At 50.4% G+C, this 25,378-nt stretch overlaps 1 long non-coding RNA gene across 1 annotated transcript; it reads left to right on the plus strand.

Annotated features, from left to right (window-relative positions):
- The first annotated feature begins 1,707 nt into the window (after positions 1–1,707).
- On the plus strand, positions 1,708–23,866 carry LOC138351543 (uncharacterized). Its single transcript, XR_011222499.1, has 4 exons — positions 1,708–1,851; positions 10,784–10,905; positions 20,557–20,750; positions 23,715–23,866. It is a non-coding gene; the product is annotated as an uncharacterized lncRNA (long non-coding RNA).
- Positions 23,867–25,378: the final 1,512 nt, after the last annotated feature.

Raw genomic sequence — 25,378 nt, forward strand, 5'->3', positions numbered from 1 at the left:
AATAGAGGGAATACAGAGAACATATACGGCACGCATAGACGAGATAAAACACCTAAATTATTGGGATCGTCTCAAAGCTCTCCAAATGTACTCTCTATAAAGGAGGCGAGAGAGATACCAAATAATATACACATGGAAAATACTGGAGGGCCAGGTCCCAAATCTACACAGTAAAATAACAACGTACTGGAGTGAACGATAAGAAAGAAAATGCAAGATTGAATCAGTGAAGAGCAGAGGTGCCATAGGCACAATCAGAGAGCACTGTATACACATCAGAGGTCCGCGGTTGTTCAACGTCCTCCCAGCGACTATAAGAAATATTGCCGGAACCACCGTGGACATTTTCAAGAGAAAACTGGACTGTTTTCTAAGATAAGTTCCGGATCAGCCGGGCTGTGGTGGGTATGTGGCCCTGCGGGCCGCTCCAAGCAACAGCCTGATGGACCAAACTCTCACAAGTCGAGTCTAGCCTCGGGCCGGGCTTGGGGAGTAGAAGAACTCCCAGAACCCCATCAAGCAGGGACGGAGGACTATATTACCACCTGTGACAGGAACGGTCAACTATATTACCCTTTGTGACAGGAATGGAGCGCTATATTACCCTCTGTGATAGGGATAGAGGGCTATATTACAATCTGTGATGGGGAAGTAGGACAATATTACCTTCTGTGATAGGGACGGAGGACTATATTACCATCTGTGACAGGAACAGAGGACTATATTACCATCTGTGACAGGGGACGGAGGGCTATATAACCCTCTGTGACAGGGACGGAGGGCTATATTACAATCTGTGACAGGGACGGAGGACTATATTACCATCTGTGACAGGGACGGAAGACCATATTACCATCTGTGACAGGGACGGAGGACTATATTACCATCTGTGACAGGAACGGTCAGCATTTTTACCATCTGTGACAGGGACGGAAGGGTATATTATCTTCTGTGATAGGGACGGAAGGCTATATTACCCTCTGTGTCAGGGACGGAGGGCTATTTTACAATCTGTGACAGGGAAGGAGGACTATAATACCATCTGTGACAGGGACGGAGGACTATATTACCATCTGTGACAGGGGACGGAAGGCTATATTACCCTCTGTGTCAGGGACGGAGGGCTATTTTACAATCTGTGACAGGGACGGAGGGCTATATTACAATCTGTGACAGGGACGGAGGACCATATTACCATCTGTGTCAGGGACGGAGGACTATATTACCATCTGTGACAGGAACGGTCTGCATTTTTACCATCTGTGACAGGGACGGAAGGGTATATTATCTTCTGTGATAGCGACGGAAGGCTATATTACCATTTGTTACTGGGACGGAGGGTTATATTACCATCTGTGACTGGGACGGAGAGCTATATTACCATCTGTGAAAGAGACGGAGGGCTACATTACCATCTGTAACAGGGATGGAGGGCTATATTACCATCTGTGACAGGGACGGAGGCCTACATTACCATCTGTGACTGGGACGGAGGATTATATTTCCATCTGTGACAGGGACGGAGGGCTATATTACCATCTGTGACAGGGACGGAGGACTATATTACTATCTGTGACAGGGACGGCGGGCTATATTACCATCTGTGACAGGGACGGAGGGATATATTACCATCTGTGACAGGGACGGCGGGCTATATTACCATCTGTGACAGGGACGGAAGGCTATATTACCATCTGTGACAGGGACGGAGGCGGCGCACCAGCTTACGCAGCCCTCGCCCCACACAGTGCGTCTGGCTGCCACCAACAAGCAGGATTATCGGAAGACATTGCCCATCGAACACCGCTGGGCGCTCTGGTCCACCTTTAGCGTCGCCAACGAGAGAACCGGGTGAGTCTTGCTCCTTCTCTCTGTTGTTACTGTTGCTGCTGCTGTTGTTACTGTTGCTGCTGTTGTTACTGTTGCTGCTGTGGTTACTGTTGCTGCTGGTGTTACTGTTGCTGCTGCTGCTGTTGTTACTGTTGCTGCTGTTGTTATTGTTGCTGCTGTTGTTACTGTTGCTGCTGTTGTTACTGTTGCTGCTGTTGTTACTGTTGCTGCTGCTGTTATTACTGTTGCTGCTGTTGTTACTGTTGCTGCTGCTGTTATTACTGTTGCTGCTGCTTTTGTTACTGTTGCTACTGTTGCTGCTGTTGTTACTGTTGCTGCTGTTGTTACTGTTTCTGCTGCTGTTGTTATTGTTGCTGCTGTTGTTACTGTTGCTACTATTGCTGCTGTTGTTACTGTTGCTACTGTTGCTGCTGTTGTTACTGTTGCTGCTGTTGTTACTGTTGCTGCTGTTGTTACTATTGGTGCTGCTGTTGTTGCTGTAGCTGGTGTTGTTACTGTTGCTACTGTTGTTACTGTTGCTTCTGTTGTTACTATTGCTGCTGCTATTACTGTTGCTGCTGCTGTTGTTACTGTTGCTGCTGTTGTTACTGTTGCTGCTGGTGTTACTGTTGCTGCTGCTGTTGTTACTGTTGCTACTGTTGTTATTGTTGCTGCTGTTGTTACTTTTGCTGCTGTTGTTACTGTTGCTTCTGTTGCTACAGTTGCTGCTGCTGTTGTTACTGTTGCTGCTGTTGTTACTGTTGGTGCTGCTGTTGTTGCTGTAGCTGGTTTTGTTACTGTTGCTGCTGTTGTTACTGTTGCTGCTGTTGTTACTGTTCCTGCTGTTGTTACTGTTGCTACTGTTGTTACTATTGCTGCTGTAGTTACTGTTGCTGCTGTATTTACTGTTGGTGGTGCTGTTGGTACTGTTGCTGCTCGTGTTGTTACTGTTGCTGCTGTTGTTACTGTTGTTGATGTTGTTACTGTTGCTGCTGTGTTTACTGTTGGTGGTGCTGTTGGTACTGTTGCTGCTGTTGGTACTGTTGCTGCTGTTACTGACGCTGCTGTATTTACTGTTGGTGGTGCTGTTGGTACTGTTGCTGCTGCTGTTGTTACTGTTGCTGCTGCTGTTGTTACTGTTGCTGCTGCTGTTGTTACTGCTGATGCTGCTGTTGTTACTGTTGCTGTTACTGTTGCTACTGTTGTTACTGTTGTTACTGTTGCTGTTACTGTTGCTACTGTTGTTACTGTTGCTGCTGTTGTTACTGTTAATGCTGTTGTTTCTGTTGCTGCTGCTGTTACTGTTGCTGCTGTTGTTACTGTTGTTGCTGTTGTTACTGTTGATGCTGTTGTTTCTGTTGCTGCTGTTGTTACTATTGCTGCTGTTGTTTCTGTTGCTTCTATTATTACTGTTGCTGCTGCTATTGTTACTGTTGCTGCTGTTGTTACTGTTGCTGCTGTTATTTCTGTTGGTGCAGTTGTTTCTGTTGCTGCTGTTGTTACTGTAGTGCTGCTGCGGCTGTTGTAACTGTTTCTCCTGGTGTTACTGTTGCTGCTGTTGTTACTGTTGCTCCTGTTGTTACTGCTGGTGGTGCTGCATTTGTTGCTGTTGTTGCTGTTTTTACTGTGGCTGCTGCTGTTCTTACTGTTTCTGCTGTTGGTTCTGTTGCTGGTGCTGCATTTGGTGCTGCTGTTGTTACTGTTGCTGGTGATGTTGTTAATATTGTTGCTGCTGTTGTTACTGTTGTTGATACTGTTGCTGCTCTTGTGACATTATCACCACCAGCACCAGCAACAGTAACACTAGCAGCAACAGTAACAACAGCATCAGCACGAACAACAGTAGCACCACCAACAATAACAACAGCAGCACCAGTAACAGAAGCAGCAGCAATAACAACAGCAGCAAAAGCAACAGTAACAAAAGCAGCATCAACAACAGTAACAACAAATACAGCAGCTGTTGGTACTTTTTCTGGTGCTGCTGTTGTTACTGTTGCAGGTGCAGATGTTGTTACTGTTGCAGGTGCAGATGTTGTTACTGTTGGTGGCGCTGCTGTTCTTTCTGTTGTTTTTGGTGCTGTTGTTATTGTTGCTGGTCGTGTTACTTTTGATGGTGCTGCTGTTATTACTGTTGCTGCTGTTGTTACTTTTGCTGCTGAAGTTACTGTTGTTGCTGTTGTTCTTGTTGCTGCTGTTGTTATTATTGCTGCTGTTGATACTGTTGCTGTTGTTTTTACTGTTGCTGATTTTTTACTATTGCTGGTGTAGTTACTGTTGCTTGTGCTGCTGTTGTTACTGTTGCTAGTGTTGTTGTTGTTAATATTTCTGGTGCTGCTGTTGCTACTGTTGCTGCCTTTGTTACTGTTGCTGCTGTTGTTACTGTTGGTACTGTTGTTACTGTTCGTGAAGCTGCTGTTGTTACGGTTGTTGGGACTGCTGTTTTTGTTACTGTTGCTCTCGTGCTGTTGTTACTGTTAGTACTGATGTTACTGTTGCTTCTGTTGTTACTGTTGCTCGTTCTGCTGCTGTTTCTGATTGTGGTGTGCTGTTGATACTGTTTTGTTGCTGCTGTTGTTACTGTTGCTGGTGCTGTTATTGGTACAGTTGGTACTGTTGCTGCTGTTGTTACTGTTGCTGGTGCTAATGCTGTGGTTTTTCTTTCTGTTTGCTATTGGTGGTGCTGTTGTTGTTACTGTTGCTGGTGCTGCTGTTAATACTATTGTTGGTGCTGCTGTTGTTGCTGGTACTGTTTTGTTACTGTTGCTGGTGCTGCTGTTGTTACTGTTGCTGGTGTTTCTGTTGTTACTGTTGTTGTTTCTGTGGTTGCTGCAGTTGTTACTGTTGCTGCGGCTGTTACTATTAGTGGTGCTGCTGTTGTTACTGTTACTGCTGTTGTTACTGTTGCTGCTGTTTTTACTGTTGCTGGAGCTCCTGTTGCTACTGTTGCAGGTGCTGCATTTGGTTCTGTTGTTGGTGCTGCTTTTGTTACTGTTGCTGCTATTGTTACTGTTGCTCTTTTTACTGTTGTTGCTGTTGTTGCTGTTGCTGCTGTTGTTACTGTTGCTGGTGATGCAGTTGGTTCTGTTACTGGTGCTGCTTTTGTTACTCATTCTAGTGCAGCTGTTGTTACTGTTGCTGCTGTTGTTACTGTTGCTGGTGTTGCTGTTGTTACTGTTGGTGATGCTGCTGTAGTTTCTGTTGTTGCTACTGTTGGTGGTTCTGTTGTTACTGTTTCTGTTGTTGTTACTGTTCGTCGTACTGCTGTTGTTACTGACACTGTTGTTGTTATTAATGCTGCTGTTGTTCCTGTTGGTGGTGCAACTGTTGTTCGTGCTGCTGCTGTTGTTACTGTTGCTTCTGCTGTTGTTACTGTCCCTGCTGTTGTTACTGTTGTTCGTGCTGCTGCTGTTGTTACTGTTGCTTCTGCTGTTGTTACTGTCCCTGCTGTTGTTACTGTTGCTGCTGGTGTTACTGTTGCTGGTGCTGGTGCTGTTGTTACTGTTGCTGCTGTGTTTACTGTTGCTGTTGCTGCTGTTTTGATTGTAGTTGTTACTTCTGCTGTTGTTACTGTAGCTGCTGCTGTTGATACTGTTGCTGCTGTTGTTACTGTTCCTGCTGTTGTTACTATTGCTGGTGCTGCAGTTGGTGCTGTTGTTGGTGCTGCTGTTGGTACTTTTTCTGGTGCTACTGTTGTTACTCTTAAGGGGGCTGCTGTTGTTATGGTTGCTGGTGCAGCTGTTGTTACTGTTGGTGGCACTGCTGTTGTTTCTGTTGTTGTTCGTGCTGTTGTTATTGTTGCTACTGTTGTTATGGTTGCTGGTGCAGCTGTTGTTTCTGTTGTTGTTGGTGTTGTTGTTATTGTTGCCATTGTTGTTATTGTTGCTGGTCGTGTTACTGTTGATGGTGTTGTTACTGTTGCTAGTGTTGCTGTTGTTAATATTGCTGGAGCTGCTGTTGTTACTGTTGCTGCTTTTGTTACTGTTGCTGCTGTTCTTACTGTTGGTACTGTTGTTACTGTTCGTGGAGCTGCTGTTGCTACAGTTGTTGGGACTGCTGTTTTTTATTACTGTTTCTCTCGTGCTGTTGTTACTGTTGCTTCTGTTGTTACTTCTGTGGTTCTGCTGTTGTTACTGTTTGTGGTGCTGCTGCTGATACTGTTTTGGTGCTGCTGTTATTACTGTTGCTGGTGCTGCAGCTGTTTGCTATTGGTGGTGCTGTTGTTGTTACTGTTGCTGGTGCTGCTGTTAATACTATTGTTGGTGCTGCTGTTGTTGCTGGTGCTGTTCTGTTACTGTTGCTGGTGCTGCTGTTGTTACTCTTTCTGGTGCTGCTATTGTTACTGTTGCTGGTGTTTCTGTTGTTACTGTTGTTGGTGCTGCTGTTGTGTCCTTTGTTGGTGCTGTTGTTACTTTTGCTGCTGTTGTTACTGTTAGTGGTGCTCCTGTTGTTACTGTTACTGCTGTTGTTACTGTTGCTACTGTTGGTGGTGCTGCTTTTGTTGCCGTTGTTGCTGTTGGTGGTGCTTCTTATGTTACTGTTGTTGGTGTAGCTGCTGCTGTTACTGTTGCTAGTGCAGCTGTTGCTGCTGTTATTACTGTTGTTGCTTTGTTACTGTTGCTGCTATTGTCACTGTTGATGTTGATACTGTTGCTGCTGTTGTTACTCTTGCTGCTTTTTTTACTGTTGCTGGAGCTCCTGTTTTTACTGTTGCTAGTGCTGCAGTTGGATCTGTTGTTGGTGCTGCTGTTGGTACTGTTGCTGCTATTTTTATTGTTGTTACTGACACTGTTGTTGCTATTGTTGCTGCTGTTGTTACTGTTGCTGTTGTTTATACTATTGCTGCTGTTTTTACTGTTGCTGGATTTGTTACTGTTGCTAGTGTTGCTGTTGTTAATATTGCTAGTGCTGCTGTTGTTACTGTTGGTACTGTTGTTACTGTTCGTGGAGCTGTTGTTATTACGGTTGTTGGGACTGCTGTTTTTGTTACTGTTACTCTCGTGCTGTTGTTACTGTTGCTTCTGTTGTTATTGTTGCTGGTTTTGCTGTTGTTACTGTTTGTGGTGCTGCTGTTGATACTGTTTTGGTGCTACTGTTGTTACTGTTGCTGGTGCCGCTGCTGGTGTTACTGTTGCTGGTGCCGCTGCTGTTGTTTTTCTTTCTGTTTGCTATTGGTGGTGCTGTTGTTGTTACTGTTGCTGGTGCTGCTGTTGATACTATTGTTGGTGCTGCTGTTGTTGCTGGTGCTGTTTTGTTACTGTTGCTGGTGCAACTGTTGTTACTTTTTCTGGTCCTGCTGTTGTTACTGTTGCTGTTGTTTTTCTTTCTGTTTGCTATTGGTGGTGCTGTTGTTGTTACTGTTGTTGTTACTGTTGCTGGTATTTCTGTTGTTTCTGTTGTTGGTGCAGTTGTTATTGTTGCTGCTGTTGTTACTGTTGGTGGTCCTGCTTTTGTTGCTGTTGCTGCTGTTGTTATTGTTCGTGGTGCTGCTTATGTTACTTTTGTTGGTGTTGCTGCTGTTATTACTGTTGCTAGTGCTGCTGTTGATACTGTTGCTGGTGCTGCTGTGTTACTGTTGTTGCTTTGTTACTGTTGCTGCTATTGTTACTTTTGGTTCTGCTGCTGTGGTTACTGTTGTTGGTGCTTCTGCCGTTGTTTCTGTTGCTACAGCTGTAGTTACTGTTGCTGCTGCTGTTGTCACTGTTGCTGCTGTTGTTACTGTTACTGATGGTGATACTGTTGCTGCTGCAGCTGTTGTTTTTCTTGCTGGTGCTGCTACTGTTGTTGTTGTTGCTGGTACTGCTGTTATTACTGGTGATGCTGTTGTTACTGCTGCTGCTGTTGTTAATGCTGGAGGTGCTGCTGTTGTTATTGTTGCTGCTGTTGTTACTGTTCCTGCTCTTGTTATTGTTGATTCTGCTGTTACTGTTGTTGCTATTGTTAATGTTTCCGCTGTTGTACTGTTGCTGCTGTTGTTATTATTGCTGCTGCTGTTACTGTTGCTGATGTTACTGTTACTGTTGTTACTATTACTGGTGCTACTGTTGTTACTGTTGCTGCTGTTGTTATTTTTGGTGTTGTTGTTTTTGTTGCTGCTGTTGTTACTGTTGCTGCTATTGTTACTGTTGATGCTGTTGTTACTGTTGCTGGTGCTGCTGTTGTTACTGTTGCTGGTGCTGCTGTTGTTACTGTTCCTGGTACTGCTGTTGATACTGTTGCTGCTGTTGTTACTGTTGCTGCTGCTGTTTTTACTGTTATTGCTGCTGCTGTTGTTGTTACTGTTGCTGCTGCTGGAGTTACTTTTGCTACTGTTATTATTGTTTCTTTTGCTACTGTTGCTGATGTTGTTACTGTTACTGTTGTTGTTACTGTTGCTGGTGTTGTTACTTATGTTTGTGCTGCTCTTGTTACTGTTACTGGTGCTACTGTTGTTACTGTTGCTGCTGTTGTTGTTTTTGGTGCTGATGTTTTTGTTGCTGCTGTTGTTACTGTTGATGCTGTTGTTATTGTTGCTGGTGCTGCTGTTGTTACTGTTGCTGGTACTGATGTTGATACTGTTGCTGCTGTTGTTACTCACACCACCCTCCACCATCACCACCCACACCACCCCTCCACCACCACTATCCACACCACCCTCCACCATCACCACCCACACCACCCTCCACCATCACCACCCACACCACCCTCCACCATCACCACCCACACCACCCTCCACCATCACCACCCACACCACCCTCCACCATCACCACCCACACCACCCTCCACCATCACCACCCACACCACCCTCCACCATCACCACCCACACCACCCTCCACCATCACCACCCACACCACCCTCCACCATCACCACCCACACCACCCTCCACCATCACCACCCACACCACCCTCCACCATCACCACCCACACCACCCTCCACCATCACCACCCACACCACCCTCCACAACCACCACCCACACCACCCTCCACCATCACCACCCACACCAACCTCCACCATCACCACCCACACCACCCCTCCACCACCACCCTCCACCACCACCATCCACACCACCCCTCCACCACCACCACCCACAACACCCTCCACCACCACCACCCACACCAACCTCCACCATCACCACCCACACCACCCCTCCACCACCAACCTTCACCATCGTCACCCACACCACCCCTCCACCACCACCATCCACACCACCCCTCCACCACCACCACCCACAACACCCTCCACCACCACCACCCACACCACCCCTCCACCACCACCACCCACACCACCCCTCCACCACCACCCTCCACCACCACCCTCCACCACCACCATCCACACCACCCCTCCACCACCACCACCCACAACACCCTCCACCACCACCACTCACACCACCTTCCACCATCACCACCCACACCACCCTCCACCACCACCACCCACACCACCCTCCACCACCACCACCCACACCACCCTCCACCACCACCACTCACACCAACCTCCACCATCACCACCCACACCACCCCTCCACCACCACCACCCACACCACCCCTCCACCACCACCACCCACACCACCCCTCCACCACCACCACCAACACCACCCCTCCACCACCACCACCCACACCACCCTCCACCACCACCACCTACACCACCCCTCCACCACCACCACCCACACCACCCCTCCACCACCACCACCCACACCACCCCTCCACCACCACCACCCACACCACCCTCCACCACCACCACCCACACCACCCTCCACCACCACCACTCACACCACCCCTCCACAACCACCACCCACACCATCCCTCCACCACCACCACCCACACCACCCCTCCACCACCACCACCCACACCACCCTCCACCACCACCACCCACACCACCCCTCCACCACCACCACCCACACCACCACCACCCACCACCACCCACCACCACCCACACCACCCTCCACCACCACCACTATCCACACCACCCCTCCACCACCACCACCAACACCACCCCTCCACCACCACCACCAACACCACCCCTCCACCACCACCACCCACACCACCCCTCCACCACCACCACCCACACCACCCTCCACCACCACCACCCACACCACCCTCCACCACCACTACCCACACCACCCTCCACCACCACCACCCACACCAACCCTCCACCACCACCACCCACACCACCCCTCCACCATCACCACCCACACCACCCTCCACCACTATCACCCACACCACCCTCCACCACCACCACCCACACCACCCCTCCACCACCACCACCCACACCACCCTCTATTACCACCACCCACACCACCCCTCCACCACCACCACCCACACCACCCTCCACCACCACCACCCACACCAACCCTCCACCACCACCCTCCACCACCATCACCCACACCACCCTCCACCATCACCACCCTCACCACCCCTCCACCACCACCACCCACACCACCACCCCACCATCACCACCCACACCACCCTCCACCACCACCACCCACACCAACCCTCCACCACCACCCTCCACCACCATCACCCACACCACCCTCCACTATCACCACCCTCACCACCCCTCCACCACCACCACCCACACCACCACCCCACCATCACCACCCACACCACCCTCCACCACCACCACCCACACCAACCCTCCACCACCACCCTCCACCACCATCACCCACACCACCCTCCACCATCACCACCCTCACCACCCCTCCACCACCACCACCCACACCACCACCCCACCATCACCACCCACACCACCCTCCACCACCACCACCCACACCAACCCTCCACCACCACCCTCCACCACCATCACCCACATCACCCTCCACCATCACCACCCTCACCACCCCTCCACCACCACCACCCACACCACCACCCCACCATCACCACCCACACCACCCTCCACCACCACCACCCACACCAACCCTCCACCACCACCACCCACACCACCACCCACACTACTCCTACCATCTCCTACCATGGACCAGGTACCAGCTGCTGGTGGACGGGTACCAGGAAGAGAGTACCATGGGGGACGTCCTTGTACGGCACCACAACCTCAGTGGGATGAAGTTCTCCACCCTGGACAGAGACAATGATCGCTACTCAGGTAAGTTTGGTCTTCACAGATGACGTCTTGGGACGAGGATATTGTCCGTATTGTATACGTGTATGTTATTGTTTGTGTACCTGAGTGTGAGTGTGTTTGTGTGTTATTGTTTGTGTGCCTGAGTGTGTGTGTGTTCATGTTATTGTTTGTGTGTGTGTGTGTGTGTTTGTTTATGTTATTGTTTGTGTGCCTGAGTGTGTATGTGTGTGTATACTTGTATGTTATTGTTTGTGTACCTGAGTATTCACCTAGTTGTGTTTGCAGGGGTTGAGCTATGCTCTTTAGGCCCACCTCTCAACTGTCAATCAACTGTATTACTAACAACTTTTGTTTTCCTACACACACACACACACACACACACACACACACACACACACACACACACACACACACACACACACACACACACACACACACACACACACACACACACACACACACACACACACATACACACACACACACACCATGAAGTAGCCCGTGACTAACTAACTTCCAGGTACCTATTTACTGCTAGGTAACAGGGGCATTCAGGGTGAAAGAAACTTTGCCCATTTGTTTCTGCCTGGTGCGGGAATCGAACCCGCGCCACAGAATTACGAGTCCTGCGCGCTATCGTGGCGTGTGGTTTGGGGGTTGTGGATGTTAGGTGTGGTACTGAGGTGTGGTTGAGGGGTGTTGTAATGTGTGGTTGTGGGGTGTGGTTGTGGGGTGTGGTTGTGGGGTGTGGTTGTGGGGTGTGGTTGTGGGGTGTGGTTGTGGGGTGTTGTAATGTGTGGTTGTGTGGTGTGTTTGTGGGGTGTTGTAATGTGTGGTTGTGTGGTGTGTTTGTGGGGTGTGGTTGTGGGGTGTGGTTGTGGGGTGTGGTTGTGGGGTGTGGTTGTGGGGTGTGGTTGTGGGGTGTGGTTGTGAGGTGTGGTTGTAGGGTTTGGTTGTGGATTAAGGTGTTGTGGTTTGGTTGTGGAATTTGGTTGTAGGGTGTGGTTGCGGGGTGTGGTTGTGGGGTGTGGTTGTGGAATGTGGTTTTGGGTTGTGGTTGTAGGGTGTGGTTGTGGGGTGTGGTAGTTTGGAGTAGTTGAGGGGTGTGGTCGTGGGGCGTGGTTGTGGGGTGTTTTTGTTGGGTGTGGTTGTGGGTTAAGGTGTTGTGGTGTTGTTGTATAGTTTGGTTGTGGGGTGGGGTTGTGGGGTGTGGTTGTGGGGTGTGGCTGTGAGGTGTGGTTGTAGGGTTTGGTTGTGGGTTAAGGTGTTGTGGTGTGGTTGTATAGTGTAGTTGTATAGTTTGGTTGTGGGGTTGGGTTGTGGGGTGTGGTTGTGGGGTGGGGTTGTGGGGTGTGGTTATGGGGTGTGGTTGGAGGGTGTGGTTGTGGGGAGTGGTTGTAGGGTGTGGTTGTGGGATGTAGTTGTCGGGTGTGGATGTGGGGTATGGTTGTGGGGTGTGGTTGTGGAGTGAGGTTTTGAGATGTGGTTTTAGGGTGTGGTTGTTGGGTGTGGTTGTGGGGTGTGGTTGTGGTAGTAGTTTTGGGGTGTAATTCTAGGGTGTGTGGGTGTGGGGTGGGGTTTTGGGGTATGGTTGTTAGGTGTGGTTGTGGGGTGTGGTTGTGGGTTAAGGTGTTGTGGTGTGGTTGTATAGTGTGGTTGTGTGTGTGGTTGTGGGGTGTGGTTGTGTGTGTGGTTGTGGGGTGTGGTTGTCAGGTGTGGTTATTGGTGTGGTTGTGGGGTGTGGTTGTAGAGTGAGGTTGTGGAGTGTGGTTGTGAGGTGTTGTTGTGGGGTGTGGTTGTGGGAGTAGTAGTGGGGTCTGGTTGCGGGGTGTGATTGTGGGGTGTGGTTGTGGGGTGTGGTTGTGGGGTGTGATTGTGGGGTGTGGTTGTGGGGTGTGGTTGTGGGGTGTGTTTGTGGGGTGCGGTTCCGGGATGTGGTTTTTGGATGTGGTTGTTGGGTGTGGTTGTGGGGAGTAGTTGTTAGGTGTGGTTGTGGGTTGTGGGGTGTGGTTGTGGGGTGTGGTTGTGGTGTGTGGTGGTGGGGTGTGGTTGTAGGGTGTGGTTCTGGGGTGTGGTTGTGGAGTGTGGTTGTAGGGTGTGGGTGTGGAGTGTGGTTGTAGGGTGTGGTTGTAGGGTGTGGGTGTGGAGTGTGGTTGTAGGGTGTGGTTGTAGGGTGTGGTTGTGGGATGTGGTTGTGGGATGTGGTTGTGGGGTGTGGTTTTAGGGTGTAGTTGTGGGGAGTGGTTGCAAGGTGTGGTTGTGGGGTGTGGTTGTCGGGTGTGGATGTGGGGTGTGGTGGGTAAGGTGTGGTTGTGGAGTGAGGTTTTGGGATGTGGTTGTAGGGTGTGGTTGTAGGGTGTGGTTGCGGGGTGTGGTTGTGGTAGTAGTTGTGGGGTGTAATTGTGGGGTGTGGTTGTGGGGTGTGGTTGTGGGTTATGGTGGTGTGGTTGTTGAGTGTGGTTGTAGAGTGTGGTGGTGAGGTGTGGTTGTGAGGTGTGGATGAGGGGTGTGGTTTTGGAATGTGGTTGTGGTGTGTGGTTGTGGGGTGTGGTTGTGGAGGGTTGTTGTTGTTGGGTGTGGTTGTGGGCTAAGGTGTTGTGGTGTGGTTGTAGGGTTTGGTTGTGGGGTGTGGTTGTGGGGTGTGGTTGCGGGGTGTGGTTGTGGGGTGTGGTTGTGGGGCGTGGTTGTGGGGCGTGGTTGTAGGGTGTCGTTATGGGGTATGGTTGTGGGGTGTGGTTGTAGGGTGTGTTTGTAGGGTGTTGTTGTTGGGTGTGGTTGTGTGGTGTGGATGTGGGGTGTGATTGTAGGGTGTGTTTGTGGGGTATGGTATTGGGGTGTGGTTGTGGGGTGTGGTTTGGGATGTGGTTGTAGGGTGTGGTTATTGTGTGTGGTTGTGGGGTGTTGTTTTGGGTTATGGTTGTGAGTGTTGGGTGTGAGGTGTGGTTGTGGGATGTGGTTGTGGGTGAAAGTGTTGTGGTATGGTTGTGGGGTGTGGTTGTAGGGTGTGGTTGTGTGGTATAGTTGTGGGGTGTGGTTGTGGTATGTGGTTTTGGGATGTGGTTGAAGGGTGTGGTTGTGGGTGTGGTTGTGGGGTGTGGTTGTCGGGTGTGGTTGTGGGGTGTGGTTGTGGGGTGTGGTTGTGGCGTGTGGTTGTGGGGTGTGGTTTTGGGGTGTGGTTAAAGAGTGTTATTGTTGTTGTGTGTGGTTGTGGGTCAAGGTTTTGTGGTGTGGTTGTCTAGTGTGCTTGTGGGGTGTGGTTGTGGGGTGTGGTTGTAGGATGTAGTTGTGCAGTTTTGTGTTTGGGTGTGGTTGTGGGGTTTGGTTGTAGGCTGTGGTTGTAGGGTGTAGTTGTGGGGGTGTGGTTGTGGGGTGTGGTTGTGGGGTGTAGTTGTGGAGTATGGTTGTAGGGTGTGGTTGTGGGGTGTGGTTGTGGGGTCTGGCTGTGGGGTGTGGTTGTAGGGCGTGGTGGTGAGGTGAGGTTGTAGGGTGACGTTGTGGGGTGTGGTTGTGGGGTGTGGTTGTGGGGTGGTGTGGATGTGGGGTGTGATTGTTGGGTGTGTTTGTGGGGTATGGGTTTGGGGTGTGGTTGTGGGGTGTGGTCTGCGATGTGGTTGTAGGGTGTGGTTATGGTGTGGGATTGTGGGGTGTTTTTGTGGGGTATGGTTGTGAGTGTTGGGTGTGAGGTGTGGTTGTTGGATGTGGTTGTGGATGAAAGTGTTGTGGTATGGTTGTGGGGTGTGGTTGTGTGGTATAGTTGTGGGGTGTGGCTGTGGTATGTGGTTTTGGGATGTGGTTTTAGGGTGTGGTTGTGCGGTGTGGTTGTGGAGTGTGGTTGTGGGGTGTGGTTGTAGGATGTGGTTGTGCGGTGTGGTTGTTAGGTGTGGTTGTGTGGTTTAGTTGTAGGCTGTGGTTGTGGGGTGTGGTTGTGGGGTGTGGTTGTGGGGTGTGGTTGTAGGGTATGGTTGTGGGGTGTGGTTGTAGGGTGTGGTTGTGTTGGATGGTTGTGGGGTGTGGTTGTGGGGTGTTTTTGTGAGGGTGTGGTTGTGGGGTGTGGTTGTCGGGTGTGGTTGTGGAAAGTGGTTGTGGGGTGTGGTTGTTGGGTGTGGTTGTGGGGTGTGGTTGTTGGGTGTGGTTGTGGGGTGTGGTTGTGGGGTGTGGTTGTGGGGTGTGGTTGTAGGGTATGGTTGTGGAAAGTGGTTGTAGGGTGTGGTTGTGTTAGATGGTTGTGGGGTGTGGTTGTGGGGTGTTTTTGTGAGGGTGTGGTTGTGGGGTGTGGTTGTCGGGTGTGGTTGTGGAAAGTGGTTGTGGGGTGTGGTTGTTGGGTGTGGTTGTGGGGTGTGGTTGTTGGGTGTGGTTGTGGGGTGTGGTTGTGGGGTGTGGTTGTGGGGTGTGGTTGTAGGGTATGGTTGTGGGGTGTAGTTGTAGGGTGTGGTTGTGGGGGTGTGGTTGTGGGGTGTGGTTGTAAGGGTGTGGTTGTGGGGTGTGGTTGTGGGGTGTGGTTGTAGGGTATGGTTGTGGGGTGTGGTTGTAGGGTGTGGTTGTGGGGGTGTGGTTGTGGGGTGTGGTTGTAAGGGTGTGGTTGTGAGGTGTGGTTGTGGGGTGTGGTTGTAGGGTATGGTTGTGGAGTGTGGTTGTAGGGTGTGGTTGTGTTGGATGGTTGTGGGGTGTGGTTGTGGGGTGTTTTTGTGAGGGTGTGGTTGTGGGGTGTGGTTGTGGGGTATGGTTGTGAGGGTGTGGTTATGGGGTGCGGTTGTGGGGTTTGGTTGTAGGGACTCAACTGTGTCCCCTTGTTCTCGTATCACCCGTGTTGTACACTTTATCTTTATCTGCCTTGACAATTAGTCTGAGAATTTTGTAGGTAGTGATCACGTCTCCCCGAGTTCTACTGTCTTCCAGCGACGTGAGGTACATTCCACGCAGCCTGTCCTCGTTACTCATACCTCATAAACTCATGCCCCATGTAAACATATGTGTGTTTATGTGTACGTGTATGTTATTGTTTGAGTGCCTGTGAGCGTGTGCGTGTGTGTGTGTGTGTGTGTGTGTGTGTGTGTGTGTGTGTGTGTGTGTGTGTGTGTGTGTGTGTGTGTGTGTGTGTGTGTGTGTGTGTGTGTGTGTGTGTGTGTGTGTGTGTGTGTGTGTGTGTGTGTGTGTACTCACCTAGTTGTACTCACCTAGTTGTGCTTGCGGGGGTTGAGCTCTGGCTCTTTGGTCCCGCCTCTCAACTGTCAATCAACAGGTGTACAGGTTCCTGAGCCTATTGGGCTCTATCATATCTACACTTGAAACTGTGTATGGAGTCAGCCTCCACCACATCACTTCCTAATGCATTCCATTTGTCAACCACTCTGACACTAAAAAAGTTCTTTCTAATATCGCTGTGGCTCATTTGGGCACTCAGTTTCCACCTGTGTCCCCTAGTGCTTGTGCCCCTTGTGTTAAACAGCCTGTCTTTATCAACCCTGTCAATTCCCTTGAGGATCTTGAATGTGGTGATCATGTCCCCCCTAACTCTTCTGTCTTCCAACGAAGTGAGGTTTAATTCCCGTAGTCTCTCCTCGTAGCTCATACCTCTCAGCTCGGGTACTAGTCTGGTGGCAAACCTTTGAACCTTTTCCAGTTTAGTCTTATTCTTGACTAGATATGGACTCCATGCTGGTGCCGCATACTCCAGGATTGGTCTGACATATGTGGTATATAATGTTCTGAAAGATTCCTTACACAAGTTTCTAAAGGCCGTTCTTATGTTGGCCAACCTGGCATATGCTGCTGCTGTTATCCTCTTGATATGAGCATCAGGGGACAGGTCTGGCGTGATATCAACCCCCAGGTCTTTCTCTCTCTCGGACTCTTGAAGTATTTCATCTCCCAAGTGATACCTTGTATCTGGTCTCCTGCTTCCTACCCCTATCTTCATTACATTACATTTGCTTGGATTAAACTCTAACAGCCATTTGTTCGACCATTCCTGCAGCTTGTCCAGGTCTTCTTGAAGCCTCAAGCTGTCCTCCTCTGTCTTAATCCTTCTCATAATTTTGGCGTCGTCAGCAAACATTGAGAGGAATGAGTCTCCCTCTGGGAGATCATTTACGTATATCAGAAACAGGATAGGGTCAAGTACAGAGCCCTGTGGGACTCCACTGGTGACTTCACGCCAGTCTGAGGTCTCACCCCTCACTGTAACTCTCTGCTTCCTATTGTTTAGGTACTCCCTTATCCACTGGAGCGCCCTACCAGTTACTCCTGCCTGTTTCTCTAGCTTATGCATCAACCTTTTATGGGGTACTGTGTCAAAGGCTTTCCGACAGTCCAAAAAAATGCAGTCCGCCCACCCTTCTCTTTCTTGTTTAATCTTTGTCACCTGATCGTAGAATTCTATCAATCCTGTAAGGCAAGATTTACCCTCCCTGAACCCATGTTGATGGGTTGTCACGAAGTCTCTTCTCTCCAGATGTGTTACTAGGTTTTTTCTCACAATCTTTTCCATCACCTAGCATGGTATACAAGTTAAGGACACTGGCCTGTAGTTCAGTGCCTCTTGTCTGTCACCCTTTTTGTATATTGGTACTACATTAGCAGTCTTCCATATTTCTGGTAGGTCCCCCGTTTCCAGTGACCTACTATACACTATGGAGAGTGGTAGGCAAAGTGCTCCTGCACACTCTTTCAATACCCATGGCGAGATTCCATCCGGCCCGACAGCTTTTCTCACATCCAGCTCCAATAGGTGCTTCTTGACCTCATCTCTTGTAATTTCAAACCTATCCAAGTTCACCTGGTTTGCTGCCACCTCTTCTAGCGCCGCGACATCTCCCTGTTCTATTGTAAAGACCTCCTGGAACCTTTTGTTGAGTTCTTCACACACCTCTTTGTCATTCTCTGTGTACCTGTCCTCGCCCACCCTAAGTTTCATCACCTGTTCCTTCACTGTTGTCTTCCTCCTGATGTGACTGTGTAGTAGCTTGGCTTCGGTCGTGGCTTTATTAGCTATATCATTTTCATACCTTTTCTCAGCTGCTCTTCTCACACTGACATACTCGTTCCTGGTTCTCTGGTATCTCTCTCTACTTTCTGGTGTTCTGTTATTACGGAAGTTCCTCCATGCCCTTTTGTTTTGCTCCTTTGCTTTCATACATTCCTTATTAAACCACGGATTCTTCCTTTGCTTCTCTGTTTTTTCCTGTCGGGCTGGGACAAACCTGCTTACAGCCTCCTGACATTTTTGCGTGACATAGTCCATCATGTCTTGTACGGACTTGGTTCCGAGTTCTGTGTCCCAATGTATATCCCATAGGAATTTATTCATTTCCTCATAATTTCCCTTTCGGTACGCCAGCCCTTTGGTTCCCAGTTCTTTTTTGGGGATGATAATTCCCAGCTCAACCAGGTACTCAAAGCTCAATACACTGTCATCACTCATTCCCAAGGGGGCTTTCAACTTAACTTCCCTTATATCCGACTCATTTAGGGTAAATATCAGATCGAGCAAGTCTGGTTCATCCCCTCCTCTCATTCTTGTCGGTCCCTTGACGTGTTGACTTAGAAAGTTTCTTGTTGCCACATCCAGCAGCTTAGCTCTCCATGTGTCTGGGCCTCCATGTGGGTCTCTGTTCCCCCAATCTATCTTCCCATGGTTGAAGTCTCCCATGATTAGAAGTCTGGATCCGTTCCTGATAGCCACAGAAGCTGCTCTCTCTATTATATTGATGGTGCCAAGTTGTTTCTATCATATTCCTGTCTGGGTCTTCTGTCATTTGGTGGGGGGTTATATATGACTACTATTATAGTTTTCTGTCCTCCAGTTGCTATGGTGCCTGAAATGTAGTCACTGAAACCTTCACAGTTCTGAATTACCATCTCTTCGAAACTCCAACCTTCTCTTAGTAGCAGAGCTACACCACCTCCTCCTCTCCCTTCTCTCTCTTTCCTCACTACATAGTAGCCCTGTGGAAACACTGCGTTTGTTATGATTTTCGTTAACTTTGTTTCTGTGAGTGCTATTATGTCTGGGTTTTCTTCTAGTGCCATTCTCCAAGTTCACTTGTTTTATTTGAAATCCCATCTATGTTAGTGTACATCGCCTTGAAGCTCACTTTCTTCTGTTCATTTTCATGTCCCTTTCTTGGCGAGCATTCTGCTGGTGTGGGAAGCTGTTCCATGGGTGAAATGATCTGTGAGGTGGCTTGCAGGGTCTCAGAGGAATTTGGGGTGGGGGGTGGGGGTTGAAGGGAAGGGGGGACAGGTAGGGTGTGGGTTAAGGAGGTAGGGGGGACATGGAGGATACGCAGTGAGGGGGGAGGAGGGATAGGGAGGGTCTGGGATGAAGGGGGAGGGGGGACAGGGGGAAAAAGGTGGGAGGGGGGACATGATGGGAATGGGGAAGGGGTGTCAAGGTCAGAATGGGGTGGGGTGGGAGGGAGGGTTGGGTAGGGGCAGGTAGGGTGAGGGGAAGGGAGGGTTTCTATGCAGAGGGGGGTGGTGGTGTGGCCCCCCCCCCCCTCTGGTGTTGGTGGGATGCTGGTTTTGGGTTCTCCTCTTGTCTCTGGGACTGTTGTGTTGAGGGCTGTGATTTCCTGGTTTGCTCCTCTCTCCCTGCGCCTCCTCCTTGCCTCTGCTGCCCTGGCTCTCTCCTCCTTCGTCCTGTCCCTCTGCAGGAATACTTTTTTGTATCCCTCCATATGCTGCAGACGACTCTTCCTTTCGAGAATGTCCTCCTTTGTGATTTCGTTTGTAAACACCACCTTTACAAGTCGGTTTCTGTCCTTGTTGTACCAGCCCAACCTGAAAACCTGTGTGTGTGTGTGTGTGTGTGTTTATGTGCACTGTATGTTATTGTTTGAGTGCCTGTGTGCGTGCGCGTGTGTGTGTGTGTGTGTGTGTGTGTCTGTGTGTGTGTGTGTGTGTGTGTGTGTGTGTGTGTCTATGTGTATGTGTATATTATTGTTTGAGTGTGTGTGTGTGTGTGTGTGTGTGTGTGTGTGTGTGTGTGTGTTTATGTGCACTGTATGTTATTGTTTGAGTGCCTATGTGCGTGCGTGTGAGTGTGTGCGTGTGTGTGCGTGTGTGTGTGTGTGTGTGTGTGTGTGTGTGTGTGTGTGTGTGTGTGTGTGTGTGTGTGTGTGTGTGTGTGTGTGTGTGTGTGTGTGTGTGTGTGTGTTTATGTGCACTGTATTTTATTGTTTGAGTGCCTGTGTGCGTGCCTGTGTGTGCGTTTTTATGTGTTCGTGTATGCTATTGTTTGAGTGTCTGTGTGCATGCGTCCATGTGTGTATTTACTATATGTGCCTGCAGGTTTGAGGTGTTAGTTCCTGGGTCCCGCCTTTCTAGCCGTCGGTTGTCTAATGTACTGATTTCCGACCTATTTTCCTCTACCACATGTGCTACATATATGTCTCATTAACACACTCACACATCCCCAGGATGTTGCCCATACAACCTTTCCAACTATTTGATTCTTGGTGAACAGATGCATCTGGTGAAATTTTTTTTTTTACATTTGTTTGTGCCTCGGCCGGGAATCGAACTCGGGGTCCTTATGACTACGATTCCCGAGCGTTGTCCGCTCCGTGATGTGTTTGCGTGTATGTGTGTGTGAAGGTGTGTGCAGGTGTGTAAACATGTGGACAGGTCACTAAACTGTGTAATTCATATGTGTGGTGTCTCCCTCTACAGTGTCCTGTGCTCAGTACCACCAAGGTGGTGGGTGGTGGTACAGGGAGTGCAGTAGTGTTTATCCCACGACACCCCATAGTAACATGTTAACATGGTGCTGGACGCCAGGTGACGGCAGAAGCAGGGTGAAGCTCCAGCAGCTACAGCTGATGACACGACCCCAGAACTTCCCAACTTCTCACCAGTGATTGTTGGTAAGTTAATGTGCTGGTGAGCTGGTACTTGTGGTGGTTGTGGTGAGCTGGTACTTGTGGTGGTTGTGGTGAGCTGGTACTTGTGGTGGTTGTGGTGAGCTGGTACTTGTGGTGGTTGTGGTGAGCTGGTACTTGTGGTGGTTGTGGTGAGCTGGTACTTGTGGTGGTAGTGGTGAGCTGGTACTTGTGGTGGTAGTGGTGAGCTGGTACTTGTGGTGGTTGTGGTGAGCTGGTACTTGTGGTGGTAGTGGTGAGCTGGTACTTGTGGTGGTTGTGGTGAGCTGGTACTTGTGGTGGTAGTGGTGAGCTGGTACTTGTGGTGGTTGTGGTGAGCTGGTACTTGTGGTGGTTGTGGTGAGCTGGTACTTGTGGTGGTTGTGGTGAGCTGGTACTTGTGGTGGTTGTGGTGAGCTGGTACTTGTGGTGGTTGTGGTGAACTGGTACTTGTGGTGGTTGTGGTGACCTGGTACTTGTGGTGGTTGTGGGACATGTAGGCGTCATGTTGACTGAAGGTGTTGTCTGCCAGTGTGGCAGGAAGTGCTCCTGGAGGGTCATGACCGAAGGTGTTGTCTGCCAGGGTGGCAGGAAGTACTCCTGGTGGGACATGACCGAAGGTGTTGTCTGCCAGGGTGGCAGGAAGTGCTCCTGGTGGGTCATGACCGAAGGTGTTGTCTGCCAGGGTGGCAGGAAGTGCTCCAGGTGGGTCATGACCGAAGGTGTTGTCTGCCAGGGTGGCAGGAAGTGCTCCTGGAGGGTCATGACCGAAGGTGTTGTCTGCCAGGGTGGCAGGAAGTGCTCCAGGTGGGACATGACCGAAGGTGGTGTCTGCCAGGGTGGCAGGAAGTGCTCCTGGTGGGTCATGACCGAAGGTGGTGTCTGCCAGGGTGGCAGGAAGTGCTCCTGGTGGGTCATGACCGAAGGTGGTGTCTGCCAGGGTGGCAGGAAGTGCTCCTAGTGGGTCATGACCGAAGGTGGTGTCTGCCAGGGTGACAGGAAGTGCTCCTGGTGGGTCATGACCGAAGGTGTTGTCTGCCAGGGTGGCAGGAAGTGCTCCTGGTGGGACATGACCGAAGGTGGTGTCTGCCAGGGTGACAGGAAGTGCTCCTGGTGGGACATGACCGAAGGTGTTGTCTGCCAGGGTGGCAGGAAGTGTTCCTGGTGGGTCATGACCGAAGGTGGTGTCTGCCAGGGTGGCAGGAAGTGCTCCTGGTGGGTCATGACCGAAGGTGGTGTCTGCCAGGGTGGCAGGAAGTGCTCCTGGTGGGACATGACCGAAGGTGTTGTCTGCCAGGGTGGCAGGAAGTGCTCCAGGTGGGACATGACCGAAGGTGGTGTCTGCCAGGGTGGCAGGAAGTGCTCCTGGTGGGACATGACCGAAGGTGTTGTCTGCCAGGGTGGCAGGAAGTGCTCCAGGTGGGACATGACCGAGGGTGTTGTCTGCCAGGGTGGCAGGAAGTGCTCCAGGTGGGACATGACCGAAGGTGGTGTCTGCCAGGGTGGCAGGAAGTGCTCCTGGTGGGTCATGACCGAAGGTGTTGTCTGCCAGGGTGGCAGGAAGTGCTCCTGGTGGGACATTACCGAAGGTGTTGTCTGCCAGGGTGGCAGGAAGTGCTCCTGGTGGGTCATGACCGAAGGTGTTGTCTGCCAGGGTGGCAGGAAGTGCTCCTGGTGGGTCATGACCGAAGGTGTTGTCTGCCAGGGTGGCAGGAAGTGCTCCTGGTGGGTCATGACCGAAGGTGTTGTCTGCCAGGGTGGCAGGAAGTGCTCCTGGTGGGTCGTGACCGAAGGTGTTGTCTGCCAGGGTGGCAGGAAGTGCTCCTGGTGGGACATGACCGAAGGTGTTGTCTGCCAGGGTGGCAGGAAGTGCTCCTGGTGGGTCATGACCGAAGGTGTTGTCTGCCAGGGTGGCAGGAAGTGCTCCTGGTGGGTCATGACCGAAGGTGTTGTCTGCCAGGGTGGCAGGAAGTGCTCCTGGTGGGTCGTGACCGAAGGTGTTGTCTGCCAGGGTGGCAGGAAGTGCTCCTGGTGGGTCATGACCGAAAATGTTGTCAGCCAGGGTGGCAGGAAGTGCTCCTGGTGGGTCATGACCGAAGGTGTTGTCTGCCAGGGTGGCAGGAAGTGCTCCAGGTGGGACATGACCGAAGGTGTTGTATGCCAGGGTGGCAGGAAGTGCTCCTGGTGGGACATGACCGAAGGTGTTGTCTGCCAGGGTGGCAGGAAGTGCTCCTGGTGCGTCATGACCGAAGGTGTTGTCTGCCAGGGTGGCAGGAAGTGCTCCTGGTGGGTCATGACCGAAGGTGTTGTCTGCCAGGGTGGCAGGAAGTGCTCCTGGTGGTACAGGTAGGCGTCATATAGTTTGTAATATTTCACTTTACTTCAGTCATTTTTCACTTACTTTATTCATTTACCTAATCTTTTGCTATTATATACCACTGATATTTAAATCTTTCACTGATTAGGAATAATGAAATAAATTAATAATTTTCACCATTTTGATCCTGTAATATTTTATATCAGTGGAACTTGCCTGATAAATACTTTTGTTACTGATAATTCTGCCCCGTGGTAATGGGTTTATATCTTTGTGTAACTTTTGTGTTCTGGAACGTTTTTAATGTTTTTTTTGCTTGGCTGTTTTATGTTGTAATTATTTGTTGTGGTGGTTTTCTGGCTTGTATTTATGGTCTAATTTATGCAATAATAATCAATGAGACTTATATTTAACCATTATAATAATTTCTGTACTGCTGTCTTTATATATCTTATTCAGTTGTCTTTATTCCCAAATTTTACAACAAAATTAATTATAACTGGACAAAGCCTTTAACAAATTATCAAAAATTTTTACTTCTCAAGTTCTTGTTCTTGTTACTGATTATTGTCATTTTGACTCTGTTAATTATACAGTTTACTGTAAATATTACCTTGTTTAAATATATAACATTTTGGTGTATACATTTCCAGTATGGAGTGACCAGCCCCAGGGACCAGGTGGTGACCCGTGACCAGCCCCAGGGACCAGGTGGTGACCCGTGACCAGCCCCAGGGACCAGGTGGTGACCCGTGACCAGCCCCAGGGACCAGGTGGTGACCCGTGACCAGCCCCAGGGACCAGGTGGTGACCCGTGACCAGCCCCAGGGACCAGGTGGTGACCCGTGACCAGCCCCAAGGACCAGGTGGTGACCCGTGACCAGCCCCAGGGACCAGGTGGTGACCCGTGACCAGCCCCAGGGACCAGGTGGTGACCCGTGACCAGCCCCAAGGACCAGGTGGTGACCCGTGACCAGCCCCAGGGACCAGGTGGTGACCCGTGACCAGCCCCAGGAACCAGGTGGTGACCCGTGACCAGCCCCAGGGACCAGGTGGTGACCCGTGACCAGCCCCAGGGGCCAGGTGGTGACCCGTGACCAGCCCCAAGGACCAGGTGGTGACCCGTGACCAGCCCCAGGGACCAGGTGGTGACCCGTGACCAGCCCCAGGGACCAGGGGGTGACCCGTGACCAGCCCCAGGGACAAGGTGGTGACCCGTGACCAGCCCCAGGGACCAGGTGGTGACCCGTGACCAGCCCCAGGGACCAGGTGGTGACCCGTGACCAGCCCCAGGGACCAGGTGGTGACCCGTGACCAGCCCCAGGGACCAGGTGGTGACCCGTGACCAGCCCCAGGGACCAGGGGGTGACCCGTGACCAGCCCCAGGGACCAGGAGGTGACCCGTGACCAGCCCCAGGGACCAGGTGGTGACCCGTGACCAGCCCCAGGGACCAGGTGATGACCCGTGACCAGCCCCAGGGACAAGGTGGTGACCCGTGACCAGCCCCAGGGACCAGGTGGTGACCCGTGACCAGCCCCAGGGACCAGGTGGTGACCCGTGACCAGCACCAGGGACCAGGTGGTGACCAGCCCCAGGGACCAGATGGTGACCCGTGACCAGCCCCAGGGACCAACTGAGGCCGGACCTAATTATCCTCAGATATTTAACCAACTTTTTCCACCTGTGATTGTAATATAAAACAATTAAACTCGATACAATACTTTTCCTCTCTTGGAGGAAATATTTGATGTGTTGAGGTTAACACTTAGTAAAGTTATTCTCAGTATCCCATATATTTTATTCCTTATGTTTATGCATTGATTATTATTGCCTTATGATCCCTGCAGATGACGACTCCTAGATATTTCTCCCATTAATACCTCACATATTCAATATTGTCCAGGTGATATATGGGAACTTTAGTATTATTATTACTAAGCTCAAATCCCAACATTTTACAGCATTAAACTGCATCCGCTAATCTTTTATCTACGTGGAAAGTCTATCCAGATTGTCTTTTAGTACTTTTGGGAGTTTAACTCAAACATGGAAGGTAAATCCACGTGGGATTTAACTACATGCATGCCAGCTCTCTGCTGTCTTTTTTAATAACCAATGACCAAGGTGTAATCCAACTTAGGATAGACCACCATTACCATGTGCCTCCAGCTCTTTAGTCTTGTGAGGCGCAGTATCAAAGTCCTTGTTGGCGTCTAGTTAAAGAATGTCACAATCCTTCCTACTACCACCTTCTTGAAATTTACAGGAAAAGAATGATAGAAAAGGTCTTAAACATGAGCGGCCCTTAGTGAAACC

The sequence above is a fragment of the Procambarus clarkii genome, chromosome 50 (genome assembly GCF_040958095.1).
Source record: "Procambarus clarkii isolate CNS0578487 chromosome 50, FALCON_Pclarkii_2.0, whole genome shotgun sequence".
NCBI lineage: Eukaryota > Metazoa > Arthropoda > Malacostraca > Decapoda > Cambaridae > Procambarus > Procambarus clarkii.